The 18,096-nt window shown below is 43.0% G+C and overlaps 1 protein-coding gene across 1 annotated transcript in view; it reads left to right on the forward strand.

Annotated features, from left to right (window-relative positions):
* POLRMT (RNA polymerase mitochondrial) overlaps positions 1 to 18,096 on the forward strand; it is a 189,004-nt gene that overhangs the window by 77,366 nt on the left and 93,542 nt on the right.

Below are 18,096 nucleotides of genomic sequence, written 5' to 3' on the forward strand. Positions count from 1 at the left end.
TCCCCTCTGGGCCTCCATTCATGCCCTCTGTGTTTGCTTCCTCCCATTCCCCTTGTATCTACTTCTGTCCCCTCTGTGTCTCCATCCATGCCCCATGTTTTTTTTTTTTTTTTTTTAAATTCTAATGAACTGAATACATAGGTCAATGTAATATTACAGACTCTTCACTGTGCCATTTTTGTGCACCCAATTTTACTGATAATGGTCGAGATGCATCTACAAATTTAAATTCACCTTTGTTAACTGGTTCGGGACCGGCCGTAGTTAAAACTGCGCCACATTTGTGGCTGCATAAGCCTGATGTGGCATTTTAATGCCACCGTCTCCTATGCACAGGATGTGATAATGTGTCGCCGCCAGTATAATTGCAGGATTTAATTGGCTTCTGACCCCCTGATCACTATGAACCAGGGATCAAGTGGAAAAAATGAAAAAAAAAAGGCTGTGGCCCTAAGAAGAGCGCGTCGGTCCGCAGTCAGATTATAGTGATTGCACATGGTTAGGAAAAGGACACAATACCCCAGCTGACAATGGCCTCATTTCACTAAGCAGTTTAGACTAGTCTACAGATGGTTTTTAGTCTGATGGTTTGGTTTAATGTTTTAGACCTGGTCTAACATTCAGTAATTACACAATTCACAAAGGCAAACAAGGAGTAACCATGCCCACTTTTTCTGACAGAGATTAGACCAGCTGATTTCTGTCAGTAAAGTAATTCTGTGAGGTATTTTAGATGTGAGGATGGAACCTTTTGAATTAATTAAGCAGGAGTTTAATTGTATGCAGAGGAGAGCTCATCAAAGGAGAAGGAGTCAGTCATAGCTACTCGTTTGTGAATTGCATCTTTTGATCATTTCCTCTGCTTTACCCACCTAATTACCAAATGGTTTAGACCAGGTCTATAAACAGGTCTAAAACATTTGGTAATAGTGAATTCCCCTTTGATGCAACTGATCAAACTATCAGCAGACTAAAAACCATCAGTAGACTAGTCTATACTGCTTAGTGAGTTGAGGCCAATGTATATTAGAAAAAAAGGTCACGAGGTTGAACGATTTTTTTTTTTTTTTACAAAAGAACCTTAAAGAGAACCCGAGGTGGGAATTACTTTTACTATTGGGGCACAGAGGCTGGTTGTGCGCACTAAGACCAGCCTCTGTTGCCCCATCGTGTGTCTCCATGTCCCCCCTGCTCGCCGCTATACCCCCCGCATTGCTGGCGACACGCAGCGTGTCGCCAGCTCAATGTTTACCTTGCGCTGTCAGTCAGCGCTGCTCCCCTGCCTCCTCCGCATCGGCGCACCCGCCCGTGTCCCTTCCCTCCGGCTGATAGGAGGGAAGTGACGTGGCGGGTGGCGCCGATGCGGAGGAGGCGGGGGAGCGGCGCTGACTGACAGCGCAAGGTAAACATTGAGCTGGCGACACGCTGCGTGTCGCCAGCAATGCGGGGGGTATAGCGGCGAGCAGGGGGGACATGGAGGCACACGATGGGGCAACAGAGGCTGGTCTTAGTGCGCACAACCAGCCTCTGTGCCCCAATAGTAAAAGTAATTCCCACCTCGGGTTCTCTTTAAAAAAAAATAAAAAATAAAAAAAAGTATAAGGTGCAATGGAAAACTTATTTGTTTTCAAACACCATTCAGTACAGGAGCGTCAACTATTCCCACACTATTCTTCTACAATAATACAAAAAGTTAACACAGTCACAGCAGGAACAGTGGCAATAGTGCCTAATCATAGACCATATACCCATACATCCAAGTGAAAATGCTAGTTTAAAAAAAGGAGGTAGTTATCACTATTATTATTGATAAATGCCAACATATTCTGTGGCGCTGTACAAAATAAGAAATTTGGCGGTTCCCCATAAACACACATGCAAAATATGCAGCAAAGCAATTCTTCTCCATTTCTCTTTAAACAGTAGAACACAATCTCATTCAACCCTGCAAGTCATGTGTGATATATATCTGCTTCAGGATCTTTGGTACGCATATCTACGTTCCTGTATAATTCACATGCGGGTCAAGGGCATAGATGTGCGTAATGTTTACTTACTGCCGCCTCCGCCATCCCCACACCCTTTCCGTTCACCTCATTGTCGAAATCCCCTCCTTTTGTCATCTGGGTATGAGAATCAGTTGTTACCAACCCCGATCACCTTGCCTGTGACTTCCGAGAGCTTGCAGTAATGAGACGCAAGCTCTCAGGGTAGGAACACACTAGGCAGACTGATGTATGCGTTTTCCACTATGTACTATGAAAAACGCATATGCCATTCTGCCTAGTGTGTTCCTACCCTCAGTCTAAAAAAAACAGAATTTCCGTGTTTCTATTAAAAGAACACGGCTACAGTAGCACCATATTGTGGCCAAAAAGTAAAAATACACCTAATGACTAATAAATACAACGTTACATAGAAAAATTATTATTAGTATTTTGTTTTATTTTTTAACCCCTTCCTCCCCTGCCCCATAGTTACCAACATAAAATACTTGTTAAAAAAAAAGTTACATAATTAAAAAAAAATGACAAATAGTTACCTTAGGGACTTTTTTTTTTTTAATATGTATGTCATGAGGGTATATTGCTGTTAATTTTGCAAATAAAGTCCTATAAATAGTGATTTTGCAAATAAAGTCCTATAAATAGTGATCTAGTAGTAGAAATCCCTAAACGGAAAAAATACACCTTTAGGCTTTGTTCACATCATAAATCGCCAGGGCCATCATAAGCACTGAGCGATTTATTAAGAGTTTTTTTTTCTCCGCTTTTCTCTGCATTTTGCGCTTAGAAAATAAAATTATTCTTAGCAAAAAGTACCACCCCAGGAAGGCCTTATTTGTGGCGAAAAAAACAATATGTAGAACATTTCGGTGTGATAAGTAACAATAAAGTTATTGCTGAATGAATAGGAGGAGTGCTGAAATGTGAAAATTGCTTTGGTTTTTAAAGGGAAAAAACCTGGGATCCTGAAATGGATACATATATATATATATACAGCGCTGGCCATAATTATTCATACCCCTGGCCAATTTTGACTTATAGGGAACCTGAATCGAGGACAATTATTTAAAATGAACACGTGACGTAGCTGCAAATGAATATTAGATACTTACCTCACCATCAGTTCCTCTCAGAAGCTCACCATTTTCTTCTTACAATGATCCCTTCCAGTTCTGACAATTTTTTCAGAACTGAAATATACCATTTGCTGAGAGTTATATATCAGCTGCTGTCAGTTACAACTGAATGTGTAATTTCCCTATGGCTCAAGTGGCTGATATTACAGGTATTTTAGTCCGATTACCTGCTGGCACTCGGCATTAAGCATGAGCAAGAACAGTTTTGCTAGAAGTGAAACTGTACCCATGTGTGTTTGAGGTGGTGCCACGCCATAGTCTTTTCCTACCTTTATGCACTTGCCGCTGCACTCCATTTTCCTGACAAGTCCTTTTGTATGTAAAAAAAAAAATACATAGCTACATTTTCATGTAAATTATGTTTATTGGTATGCACAAAAAAATCGCAATCCAAAAATTTGCATAAAAATGTTCACAAAAATCACACAGGAACAATCCAAGGAAAAAAAAAACCTCACAAAATACAGATTCGTGCATGTGGAAAATCTTGGTAAATTGCATGCTGAATGTGCATGGATAAGTGTGAATGCTGCATTTTTCCACTATTCGCTTAGTTTCCACACATTCAAATTCAGGCAGGGAAAAGCAGCCTATTAAAATCAACAATCCTGTTCCTATTGAAATGAAAATTGAAGAGCATGCAGCAAAATGAAAAAAAAAAACAACAAAAAACCGCATACAAATCTCTATAGCTGTGCATGGCACAGCTAGTGGAATTCGGATGCATCTCGTATCACAGCTGTGCCAGCATTGCGTCTTGCAAGATTCATGCCATGCACAGTGAAAACAAGCCGCCTGTGTTCAATCTAGCTTCGTTAATCATGGCCATCCTGTAAATAATGCCGAACCTTACATAGTACCTGTAGCAGTGGTGTTACATTCTTGCCTAAGAAAAGGGAAGGCTCTGGATCCCATAGAGCCTTTTCGTTCCTTTTTTCGTTCTCTTCCTTCTTTGTTGCCGATGAAAAGAGATAAGCAAGCTTCTACTGCTCTCTGCAGTGAAAATTAACAATTTTACACACAGGAAATACTTGTAAATGCTTCTAAATATTCTTTTATGTAACTAGGAGTAGTTACTAAAATTTTAGTTTAGGGAGTATAATCCCACTTTAACCACTTTACCCCACAGGCTATTTTACTTTTACCACGAAAAAGAATTGTCCCAGAGCTCCAACCACTGACAGTCATTGCACCAGGGAGTCAACCAGCGATTTTTCAAGCATTTCCATTCACTTCTATGGAAATAGATTGGAAAATCGATTGCAATTCAGATTGGACATGCTGGAAGAAATCGATCTGGCAGGTAAACCTGCCAGGAAATTGTATCGTGTGTACCTAGCATAACATTTTAAATAGCCATTCATCGATCATAGAAAACTTCTGGAGTAAGAGTGCTCAGCTTTTCTATCCAGTTGATTTCTCTTCTCAATAAGGAGTTTTCGTTATCCATCCCTTCACTTGCTGATACTCTTTCCAATGGACACCATTGTAGGTCACTGACTGTATGATGGCAATCGAAAATATGGCGACCTATGGGGGAATCACAATTCTTTTTGTTTATTTCACTCTTTTCAACATCTGCCTGATTTTTCTTATTGAGCCTTATGTTACTACGATGCTTATTTAATCATGTTCATACATCCCTCGAGGTCTGGCCCACATAACCCAACCCACAGGGGCACTTCAAAAGTAAACAACATTAGTAGTCACACAAGAAAAACTTCCTTTAATCTTTATCTTATCCCCCCTCATGGGGTGGATCACATGGTCCCCTATGATAATTCTCAAACAGTTTTGTCATCCTAAACAGGGAAATGTGCCCGTCTCTTTTGGAAGCCAATCGTATGCAACAGATTTTGTTTTTATATCTGCTCTCACAAGTGTGTCCTTCAAGCTCTTATCCTTTCTATAAACAAATGAGGGGGGAGAATGAAACACCTTAGATAAAAGTGTATCAGTTTTCTCAAGCATCACTGATGCTTTTCTGTACCAGTGGTGCATAATTATCGTATGTACTAATGAACTGCACTTACCTGTTAAAATCATTTCTCACTGTCCGCTCTCTTTAAGTGGATCCGAGATGAACTTTTACACATTACATAATTGTGTTCCTTTCCTATTGTTTATAGGGCATTCCTCAAGCCAAATACTTTGTTTTTGTTTTGACCACTTTACCCCCACGCGTACGGATTTCTCCGTCCCTTTCTCCATCCTTTCACCACCAGGGACGGAGAAATCCGTACTTTCCGCGCTCCCGCCGCTGCCCGCGCTCCCGCTCGCTCTAGTGCGCACTCCCGCTCGTAAACACGCCGCCGGCCGCTTGCCCGGAGATCAATGAACGGGAAAATCCATTCCCGTTCGTTGATCTAAGCCCCGCAATGATCCGCTGCTTCTCCGATAAGCAGCGCGATCATTGTGAAAAAAAACAAAACTTTCCCAGCCTCCTAGTACTTCCTGCAAGTGTCCGGAAGGACGCTTGCAGGTCGCATTAAACAAAAAGTTACTGTTGCCATCTTGTGGCCAAATAGTAAAACTACACTCTAAAGCATTTTTCACATACAAATAAATTCTTTTACACAAAAAATTAACTCCTTACCTCCCACATTCCCCAATTTTTTTTTTTTCGGAATTAAAAAAATTACAATAAAAAAAATACATAAATAGTTACCTTAGGGACTGAACTTTTTAAATATTTGTCAAGAGGGTATAACACTGTTACTTTATAAACTATGGGCTTGTAATTAGGGATGGACGCAAAACTGAAAAAAATGCACCTTTATTTCCAATTAAAATATTGGCGCCAAACATTGTGATAGGGACATAATTTAAATGGTTTTATAACCGGGACAAATGGGCAAATACATTTCATGGGTTTTAATTACAGTAGCATGCATTATTTAAAAACTATAATGGCCGAAAACTGAAAAAAAAAATTTCCCACATTTTTTCCTATTTTCCCATTAAAACACATTTAGAATAAAATAATTCTTGATATAATGTCCCACCTAAAGAAAGCCTAATTGTTGGCGAAAAAAACAAGATATAGTTCATTTCATTGTGATAAGTAATGATAAAGTTATAGACAAATAAATGGAAGGAGCGCTGAAAGGTGAAAATTGCTCTGGTGGTCAAGGGGTAAAACCCCTCAGTTGGGAAGTGGTTAATACTCTCATTCCCTATAAACTAAACAAGCAATGCCCACAGGTTTTCAGAGAGCCAAGGCACTTTCAGACAGTAGCAAGGGCTCATGGGAGCTCAGTCTGGGAAGGAGGAGGGGGAGGTATTGCTAGCTAGAGATTTCAGAGGCAGCGAGGAGGAGGGGGGATTAGGTTTTTTGCACAAGATGCAGATAAGCCTGCCTCTGTGTAATGTTTACAAACAACATGGCTGCTGTCATTGTATCACAGGAAGAAATAATCATATTCTATTAAAGCTGTTTGCAATTAGATTTGCTGTGTAAACTATCTACACTTTAGATAAGATATATAGTCTAGTTACTTGTTATAGTTTTTCATCTCGGATCCGCTTTAAGGTTTTCCTATCCAATCTTGCCACCTCCTCTGGTGTCTCAAAAACTTCATTTTTCCTGTAACCTCTGTCCCCAAAATGTTTGATTAACCGATTTGCCTGGTTATCGTATGCCTCATCACTTGATGTGATGCGCCTTGCTCTTATAAATTGACTTTTTGGGAGGTCCCGAATCAAAGGCTTTGGGTGTCAACTGCTAGCCAGCAGAGCATTGATTCTATCCGTTGGCTTACGGAATAAATCTTTTAGCCAAATATCGAAGTACAAAAAAAGTGTAGGTTACAGGAATCAAATTCAAGGGTGAACTTAGTAGTCTCATGGCCCTGTAGGTTGAGCCCAGTAAAAAAAACACTGCAAATCTTCCTCTGATCCTGTCCAGCAAAAAGACAAGTCATCCATGTACCTGCAAAAACCCTTACCGAACAGTCTTAAAATCTCATCTGAAAAGATATACCTGGATTCAAACTCCATCATATAAATGTAGGCTAAAGTGGGAGCATAGGGGATTCCCATCGGGACACCCCTCATTTGTAAATAAGTATTTCTGGACATGAAAATAATTCTACCCCAGGCATAATTCAAGCAATTTGCATGCAAAAGGCACATTTAAATCAGACCTTTCAGAGCAGCGGAGTGCCCTCTCAATAGCCCCCAATTCTTTCTGATGCAGGATGCTAGTGTTAGTGCATTTGACAAAGGACTGTGTGCCGAAACGTTGTGCTTTCTTTGTCTATGTTACCACTAACAAATTAAGCTAATTTTGCAAAAATCCAGGTGGAGACCTGTGAGGAATAGCGGAGCCGCCACGCAGGGCAGCATGGCGGCGGCCTCCACTTCCCAGCAGGCGGTTTCCAACTCCAATACGGAGGCGCAGAGCAGGGCAGTCACCGCCGCGGCTGACAGCATGGCGGCGGGTCCCGCTACCCAGCCGACGGACTTCCGTGCGCGGGCGTGCGATGACTGGGGACCTGGCCTCTCTGATGTTCAGAGGCAGAGGGTCATGCGCACGCGCGCGAGGCGGCAGGACATTTATCAGTTAAGAAGAAGGGTCAGCTGATCCGGCGATCAGCTGACCTCAGCCAGCCTATCACATGCTGACTTCAGTTCCAGCCCCCTGGGCGGGCTGGTGGAGCAGGGCTTCTGCATTTAAGCTCACAGAGATCATTTGCTCACTGTCTGCTGTCGTGATACACATAGTGTTAGCGCTCAGACCTTAGCTCAGTTTCCCAGGTGTTGTCACCAAGGTCGTCACACCTTAGACTAGGATTGTATCTTGTATATTTACCTGTGTTTTGACATTGGCTTGCTCTGACTTCTCTTTACTCTTACCGCTCTTGTACTTCTACCTATCTGATTCAAGTTGCCGACCCTGCCTGTTAAACGACTCTGAATCAGCCTTCTGTTTTTGTACTGTTGCCGCCTTCTCTGTTGCCGAACCTTTTGCCCGCCTGACCTTTCTCCCTTCAGTGGAACGTCTCCCACTGTAGGGCTATCTCTGAGGCTTGCCTCTCCGAGACGCCTGCACTAGCAGACTATTACTGCCAGAGGCCGAGATTCCTTTCTTTGTCCGGACTGAGGATCTCACACACGGGGTTCCCATTCAGAGGTAACCACACCTCTGAGGAATCGCCGTGTGGTGGATATTTCCACGATCTTGTACTATCATTACTGTTGTGATCGTTTATCTACTGTTAGGTGTCCAGAGGTTAGTCGCACTTGTATTATTGGTGATACTGCAGATCATCAATAATCCGGTGACGTCTTTATTATTGGCGATACTGCAGATCACCAATAATCAGATTCTCTCTGCGTGCTGACACCGATCCTTACAAGACCCAGCTTTTTCTACTCTTTATTTTATCTTTACCGCCAAGAGCCATTTCACCTTTCAGCACTCCTCCCATTTATTTGGCCATACCCCCATATTCCCACATAGCAGAGTAGTGCAGTGGAGCAGTGTACTGTTTTTCTGCTCCAGTGATAAGTTATCTCTTGTTTCTTCTGGCAGTTGCATGCTCTGTGCTTCCATACTTTCTTCTCTCAATCATGTGACATGCCTTGGGAGGTAGAGGTATGCAGCATAGAGCGTTAGGCTGTCGGGAAGATCGGAGGAGACTCAAAGCAGTACTGGAGCGGGTAAATATTGAACTGTTTCACTGCACTACTCTGCAGAAAAAGGAAAAGTTCACTCAGTCAATAGTTACATCACTTAGGAGATTGTTGAATAAATGTTAAATCTTAATATACAATTTGGCCCGCGACTTAGACTATGTTGTAGATTAGTGATGTCGTCGAACTGTTCCTGAACCGTTTGCCGGCGAACCCCTCACCCTGTCATAAAGGGGTAGATATAGTAACATGCACAGGACAGCCACGTTGTCTCACTGAGGGAGTGCAATTGCCAAAGCAGAAGTAGAATCTCCAAAAGGCAGAAGAAAGGGCCTCACACATCCCTTATAAAACTTCACTTTTATTGGTATCAAGTAAAAAAGTCATACTTTACATATCCAAGAAATTCAATCAAGAGAGGTACAGGCCGGTAGGGAGGTCGACAGCCGTTTCGCGCCAGTTAAAAGCAGTGGCGCATCATCAGGACAACCCCCCTTGTGTAAAATCTCCCCTTATATAGTCACTTACCCCTGCAAATGTGGAGCAGCTGTTCCCAATTGCCCAGAATCACGTCCTCCGCCCATGGAGCGCACGCTGCAATACAGTCAGGCGCCATACCCTGATGCTTCTGTCTAGTGGAACGCACAGCCCGTAAACGTCACTTCCGGCAAGCTTCTATTAGCCGTGCCATGGTGATTCCGCTTGGTGGAACGCATAACCCATACGCGTCACTTCCGACAAGCTCCTAATAGCGTGTTACGTCAAGTTAATGCGACCGTAATGGTGCATCAGCCTAAAAGCCGCATGCCCTCCCAAGAATATCCACCAGAGGGCAAAAAAGTGTTACTGGCTGAGGGTTAGGCAAAAGGACATCTGCTGCCATCAAGTGGCCAAATATTTGAAAGCTTCAGATTTGTATATAGGCATTTCATAGGCAGATGGACAATTTTGACACAACTGCTCCACCTACATGCCGCAGTATTACATAAGATAGTGAACAAATTAGTTAAATCAATAACAATCTATTAATTAGTTAAATTTTAAATTTTAATATTCAGCTATAGTCCATCCCCATGGGGGAGAGCAATCCCATTTTACATAAATCCTCATTGAGATATCATATCATTGTATACTCACCACCCAGAGGGACGGACTCACTAGCAGAAATCTGGCATGTATCTGCAGGGGCAAATCCAACAATGAGTACATTAAAAACCTTTCCTATAGGGAGGTAACAAAAGTCAGGATACTAAAATCATTTAAAATAAATCAGAAATCTCAGATGAATACGGCTAAATTATTCTTTTCATTTAAGCCTAAAGGTCCTACCGCATCAAAATATGAAATCCAATTGCTTTCCCTCTGCAAAAGCTTGCGATGCCAATCCCCACCCCTCCTGTCACGTCTCACCTGTTCTAAGCCCAAAAATCTCAGTTTTGGTTACATCGCTGTTGTGAACCTCGCGCATATGATCAATCACCCTTGGGCACCCTTCCCCGCTATGTACGGACCTGCAATGGGCCTGGTAACGATCCTTGAGCATATTTGTTGTTTCACCCACATAAATACGCTGACAGGGGCAAACTAGTGCATATACCAGGCCTTGGGTACGACAGTTAATGAACTGTCTGATCCTGCACGTCCGCCCAAAGTGAGAGAAGGTGTCGCCCAATTCCATAAAATTACAACAGGAACACCTTTGGCATTTGAAATTCCCCTTTGGGCGATTGGACCCCAGCCAAGATAAAGATTGTGGACTGGTGAACTCGCTATGTGAGAGTTTATCTTTTAGATTCGGGACTCTTTTATATGAAACACAGGGGGGGAGAATATTTTTTGAATTAAACATTTTATCCTGTTGGATGATCCACCATTTTTTTCTTATTGATTGTTTAATAGATTGGAACATTGGTGAGTATGAAAAATGCATATAAAATCTCTCTGGGGGATGGGTCTGGCCACTTTTTCTCTTATGTTTTAATAATAAGGCTCTATCCTTTCCAGCAGTCCTGGCAAATGCTTGCCGGATCATTTTTAATTGATATCCTCTTTGCTGTAATCTCACTACAAGGTCCTCAGACTGTACAAGGAAGTCTTCCCATGAACTTGCATTCCTCCGAAGTCTGAGGAACTGTCCGTAGGGGACCCCCCTGAGAGTAGAGGCAGGGTGATAGCTTGTTGCACTTAATAAGGAGTTAACCGCTATCTGCTTCCTATAGGTTTTAGTTAGTATCACCCCCTCCCTCACCTCTATATCTAAATCTAAGAATTGTAGACGTTGGTCACCCCAAGAATGAGTGAACTGCATGTTAACATCATTAGACCCAAGGTATTCCATGAATTCATCAAATTGCTCTCGTTGCCCCTCCCACACGATCAAAATATCATCAATATAGCGGATCCAGAGTTTGATCCGCTCCAGGAACCCATTCCTCGATGAATAAATGTGATCCGCCTCCCAGTGGCCCATGAAGAGGCCGGCATAGGTGGGGGCCACCGGGCTCCCCATAGCCGTGCCAACCTCCTGATGGTACCACTGTCGGTCAAAGAGGAATGAGTTCCTGGTGAGGACAAACTCCAGTCCCACCAACACAAACCACTGTAGAGCATCCTCCTCTATCAATTCAGGTATAAAGGTTTTGATGGCTCTTAGACCATCTACATGGCAAATACGACTATATAGCGAAACCACATCTATTGATACCAGATGATATCCTGGTTGCCATTCAAAAGTTCCCAAGACGTTCAAGACCTCTGTGGTATCCCCTACATATGATGGTAAAGATCTCAATAGGGGTCTTAACTGGAAGTCAACAAACTGAGATAGTGACTCCGTCAGTGATCCAATGGCTGAAACAATAGGTCGGCCCGGTGGGTTGTCCAAGGTCTTATGTATTTTCGGGATACAGTACCACACCGGGCTGCGAGGATACTGAGGAAGCAGTTTGTTTGCCACAGTTCTGTCTATAGCACCATCCATGACACCTTTAAGGAGAAGCTTTTTCAACTCATTAGTGTATTGTAATGTGGGATCACTAGGCAGTTTAGAATATGTGGATCTATCCTCTAGTTGACGCAAACATTCTCTTTGATATTGCTCAGTTGACATTATTACTACCCCTCCCCCCTTATCTGCTTCCTTAATGGTTAGGTCTGTCCTGGACTGCAGCCATCTCAAAGCCTCCCTTTCTTGGCCAGACAGATTAACAGCATCTTTAGGATAAATTAGTGATTTACAATCTTCCAATACTTTTGAGTAAAACAATTCAACTGAACCCCCTGGGACTGATGGGGGGTTGAAGACTGATCTGTTACCTATATCAAAGGGGAGTCTACGATTAACCTCAATTCTATTAGGAGTATATGCGTCTGATAGTTCACATAAATCACGTAAAGTTTCCTGATCCCAATGATCCTCAGATGTACTGACTAATGGGGGGATAGTTCTCATATCTGCTTCCTGGAGACGTTCCGGTGGTTTTTCTTTGCTTGCAAAAAAAACGGTGTAATGACAATTTTCTTGTATTTAGGAAAAGTTCCTGTTCGAATTTGACATAATCAAATTCAACCGTGGGGCAAAAATGTAAGCCTTTGTTCAATAGAGAAAATACTGCCTCACTCAACTCTACCCCTGATAGATTATAGACTTTTATTTCTTTCTGTTCCTTTCCGATCATCTCGGTTGTACTTTGGTCCACGAGACCTGTTTCAGGATACTCTTTTGATTTTCGTTTGCCTCTCCTGACCTTCTTCTTTCTAAAGGGACCTCATCTTCAGACGATGATCCCGTATATCTTGTAGAGCCATGGGAACCATTTGGGGAACTATCTGGAGAGCTCCTCCCCAGGCCACCTCCTGAGGGATTACGCCTTTTCCTCCCCTTGTTCCTCTTGTTGGGACTACGATAAGGTCTATCTTTCCTCCAGGAAAAGACTTGATGTTGCTCATAATCCACTCGGTCACGGGCAAATTTTGTATTTTTATCTTTTTTTATCTGTTCCTGTATCGGGGTTAGACGTAGTTCAAACCTGGTTATTAATAGATTAAGACTATCTTCATCCGTGAGGGCTGTAATCAACTTCTTGACATCCTCAATCTCATCTAGGATCTCTTGATAGTCAATCTCAGCGAAACGGCTGTCGACCTCCCTACCGGCCTGTACCTCTCTTGATTGAATTTCTTGGATATGTAAAGTATGACTTTTTTACTTGATACCAATAAAAGTGAAGTTTTATAAGGGATGTGCGAGGCCCTTTCTTCTGCCTTTTGGAGATTCTACTTCTGCTTTGGCAATTGCACTCCCTCAGTGAGACAACGTGGCTGTCCTGTGCATGTTACTATATCTACCCCTTTATGATTGGACTGTTTTTGTTTCTGCACGTTGCACGGACATTTTGAGCCACACAATGGCAATGTCTGCCCTTAGGGAGGGGAGGAAAAACCTAGATTCCTTTCTGGAAGAGGATAAAGATGGAAATCTTTCTATTCCCTCCCCCCCCCCCCCCCCCCCCCACAGGGGCTAAAAAGCCTGGAAAGTAGACTTTACAACTTAATGGAAAGAGAGGTACGCAAATATTGGACTATTGTTACTTTAAAGAAATATAAGGTGGTAGGGAGAGCCCCACGAGGGATACGATTTTATAAACCCTTAACTCAGGCGAAGGTCCGCCCCTCTGCAAAGACCAAATGTGATGCCTTATTTGACAAATGTGTATTATTATATCAAGACCTGTTAATAGAAGAAAATGAGATTGACTATCAAGAGATCCTAGATGAGATTGAGGATGTCAAGAAGTTGATTACAGCCCTCACGGATGAAGATAGTCTTAATCTATTAATAACCAGGTTTGAACTACGTCTAACCCCGATACAGGAACAGATAAAAAAAGATAAAAATACAAAATTTGCCCGTGACCGAGTGGATTATGAGCAACATCAAGTCTTTTCCTGGAGGAAAGATAGACCTTATCGTAGTCCCAACAAGAGGAACAAGGGGAGGAAAAGGCGTAATCCCTCAGGAGGTGGCCTGGGGAGGAGCTCTCCAGATAGTTCCCCAAATGGTTCCCATGGCTTTACAAGATATACGGGATCATCGTCTGAAGATGAGGTCCCTTTAGAAAGAAGGTCAGGAGAGGCAAACGAAAATCAAAAGAGTATCCTGAAACAGGTCTCGTGGACCAAAGTACAACCGAGACGATCGGAAAGGAACAGAAAGAAATAAAAGTCTATAATCTATCAGGGGTAGAGTTGAGTGAGGCAGTATTTTCTCTATTGAACAAAGGCTTACATTTTTGCCCCACGGTTGAATTTGATTATGTCAAATTCGAACAGGAACTTTTCCTAAATACAAGAAAATTGTCATTACACCGTTTTTTTGCAAGCAAAGAAAAACCACCGGAACGTCTCCAGGAAGCAGATATGAGAACTATCCCCCCATTAGTCAGTACATCTGAGGATCATTGGGATCAGGAAACTTTACCTGATTTATGTGAACTATCAGACGCATATACTCCTAATAGAATTGAGGTTAATCATAGACTCCCCTTTGATATAGGTAACAGATCAGTCTTCAACCCCCCATCAGTCCCAGGGGGTTCAGTTGAATTGTTTTACTCAAAAGTATTGGAAGATTGTAAATCACTAATTTACCCTAAAGATGCTGTTAATCTGTCTGGCCAAGAAAGGGAGGCTTTGAGATGGCTGCAGTCCAGGACAGACCTAACCATTAAGGAAGCAGATAAGGGGGGAGGGGTAGTAATAATGTCAACTGAGCAATATCAAAGAGAATGTTTGCGTCAACTAGAGGATAGATCCACATATTCTAAACTGCCTAGTGATCCCACATTACAATACACTAATGAGTTGAAAAAGCTTCTCCTTAAAGGTGTCATGGATGGTGCTATAGACAGAACTGTGGCAAACAAACTGCTTCCTCAGTATCCTCGCAGCCCGGTGTGGTACTGTATCCCGAAAATACATAAGACCTTGGACAACCCACCGGGCCGACCTATTGTTTCAGCCATTGGATCACTGACGGAGTCACTATCTCAGTTTGTTGACTTCCAGTTAAGACCCCTATTGAGATCTTTACCATCATATGTAGGGGATACCACAGAGGTCTTGAACGTCTTGGGAACTTTTGAATGGCAACCAGGATATCATCTGGTATCAATAGATGTGGTTTCGCTATATAGTCGTATTTGCCATGTAGATGGTCTAAGAGCCATCAAAACCTTTATACCTGAATTGATAGAGGAGGATGCTCTACAGTGGTTTGTGTTGGTGGGTCTGGAGTTTGTCCTCACCAGGAACTCATTCCTCTTTGACCGACAGTGGTACCATCAGGAGGTCGGCACGGCTATGGGGAGCCCGGTGGCCCCCACCTATGCCGGCCTCTTCATGGGCCACTGGGAGGCGGATCACATTTATTCATCGAGGAATGGGTTCCTGGAGCGGATCAAATTCTGGATCCGCTATATTGATGATATTTTGATCGTGTGGGAGGGGCAACGAGAGCAATTTGATGAATTCATGGAATACCTTGGGTCTAATGATGTTAACATGCAGTTCACTCATTCTTGGGGTGACCAACGTCTACAATTCTTAGATTTAGATATAGAGGTGAGGGAGGGGGTGATACTAACTAAAACCTATAGGAAGCAGACAGCGGTTAACTCCTTATTAAGTGCAACAAGCTATCACCCTGCCTCTACTCTCAGGGGGGTCCCCTACGGACAGTTCCTCAGACTTCGGAGGAATGCAAGTTCATGGGAAGACTTTCTTGTACAGTCTGAGGACCTTGTAGTGAGATTACAGCAAAGAGGATATCAATTAAAAATGATCCGGCAAGCATTTGCCAGGGCTGCTGGAAAGGATAGAGCCTTATTATTAAAACAGAAGAGAAAAAGTGGCCAGACCCATCCCCCAGAGAGATTTTATATGCATTTTTCATACTCACCAATGTTCCAATCTATTAAACAATCAATAAGAAAAAAATGGTGGATCATCCAACAGGATAAAATGTTTAATTCAAAAAATATTCTCCCCCCCTGTGTTTCATATAAAAGAGTCCCGAATCTAAAAGATAAACTCTCACATAGCGAGTTCACCAGTCCACAATCTTTATCTTGGCTGGGGTCCAATCGCCCAAAGGGGAATTTCAAATGCCAAAGGTGTTCCTGTTGTAATTTTATGGAATTGGGCGACACCTTCTCTCGCTTTGGGCGGACGTGCAGGATCAGACAGTTCATTAACTGTCGTACCCGAGGCCTGGTATATGCACTAGTTTGCCCCTGTCAGCGTATTTATGTGGGTGAAACAACAAATATGCTCAAGGATCGTTACCAGGCCCATTGCAGGTCCGTACATAGCGGGGAAGGGTGCCCAAGGGTGATTGATCATATGCGCGAGGTTCACAACAGCGATGTAACCAAAACTAAGATTTTTGGGCTTAGAACAGGTGAGACGTGACAGGAGGGGTGGGGATTGGCATCGCAAGCTTTTGCAGAGGGAAAGCAATTGGATTTCATATTTTGATGCGGTAGGACCTTTAGGCTTAAATGAAAAGAATAATTTAGCCGTATTCATCTGAGATTTCTGATTTATTTTAAATGATTTTAGTATCCTGACTTTTGTTACCTCCCTATAGGAAAGGTTTTTAATGTACTCATTGTTGGATTTGCCCCTGCAGATACATGCCAGATTTCTGCTAGTGAGTCCGTCCCTCTGGGTGGTGAGTATACAATGATATGATATCTCAATGAGAATTTATGTAAAATGGGATTGCTCTCCCCCATGGGGATGGACTATAGCTGAATATTAAAATTTAAAATTTAACTAATTAATAGATTGTTATTGATTTAACTAATTTGTTCACTATCTTATGTAATACTGCGGCATGTAGGTGGAGCAGTTGTGTCAAAATTGTCCATCTGCCTATGAAATGCCTATATACAAATCTGAAGCTTTCAAATATTTGGCCACTTGATGGCAGCAGATGTCCTTTTGCCTAACCCTCAGCCAGTAACACTTTTTTGCCCTCTGGTGGATATTCTTGGGAGGGCATGCGGCTTTTAGGCTGATGCACCATTACGGTCGCATTAACTTGACGTAACACGCTATTAGGAGCTTGTCGGAAGTGACGCGTATGGGTTATGCGTTCCACCAAGCGGAATCACAATGGCACGGCTAATAGAAGCTTGCCGGAAGTGACGTTTACGGGCTGTGCGTTCCACTAGACGGAAGCATCAGGGTATGGCGCCTGACTGTATTGCAGCGTGCGCTCCATGGGCGGAGGACGTGATTCTGGGCAATTGGGAACAGCTGCTCCACATTTGCAGGGGTAAGTGACTATATAAGGGGAGATTTTACACAAGGGGGGTTGTCCTGATGATGCGCCACTGCTTTTAACTGGCGCAAAACGGCTGTCGACCTCCCTACCGGCCTGTACCTCTCTTGATTGAATTTCTTGGATATGTAAAGTATGACTTTTTTACTTGATACCAATAAAAGTGAAGTTTTATAAGGGATGTGCGAGGCCCTGTCTTCTGCCTTTTGGGAACCCCTCACCCTGTGCTACTTCCGGGTCGCCATGACCCGTAGTAGTGCGGCTGCGAGTATCCTTGATCGCCTGTTGCCGGGCACTGACGTGACGTCACGCTCATGTGCAGAGTTTGCCCGGCAACAGATGAAGATAAGTGTCAATCACAGTAGTATTTCAAAAGAGTAAGAAATCCGGGAGCAACTCGCCATGTCATACTTCAATAAAACTTCAACTTTTAATGCGTTTCTTCCATAAAAACAAAAAGTGGTAAAAAGACAAAAAGCAATACTTAACATTCAGGAGGCAGTATGGGAGGATGCGGAGGATGGTCCTCCGCATCCTCCCATTGGCGATTTAGTGTTACGGCTGTCGCTCCTTGCGGCAGCATCTCTCTCCACTTACGAGTGCTACTGGCCGCAGAGATGAGCGTTGCCAATCACTACCGCCACAACACAGCACCTTTGATCTACGCCGCCTGGGACGCCGCTCCAGAGCCTACACCTAGGAGGACATCTCCCCACCTGAGACTATCAGCCTGGTCCCCGGCTAACAAGAGGGACACATATTAGATTGTAAGCCTCTGGCAGGGTCCTCCCTTCACTAGTGTAATCTACAGGATTGTGTGCTCCTCTCCTATGACAGCCTGTACTTGTATTACTGGGCCTAACTTACCAGCCCATATTGCATGATCATGTATCTTGTACCGTTCGTGTGGAGATATATTGAGGTGCTGATGATATTAAGGATAACAGGAACATATTCTTTCATTTTTTTC

Source organism: Hyperolius riggenbachi, chromosome 1 (assembly GCF_040937935.1).
Source record: "Hyperolius riggenbachi isolate aHypRig1 chromosome 1, aHypRig1.pri, whole genome shotgun sequence".
NCBI lineage: Eukaryota > Metazoa > Chordata > Amphibia > Anura > Hyperoliidae > Hyperolius > Hyperolius riggenbachi.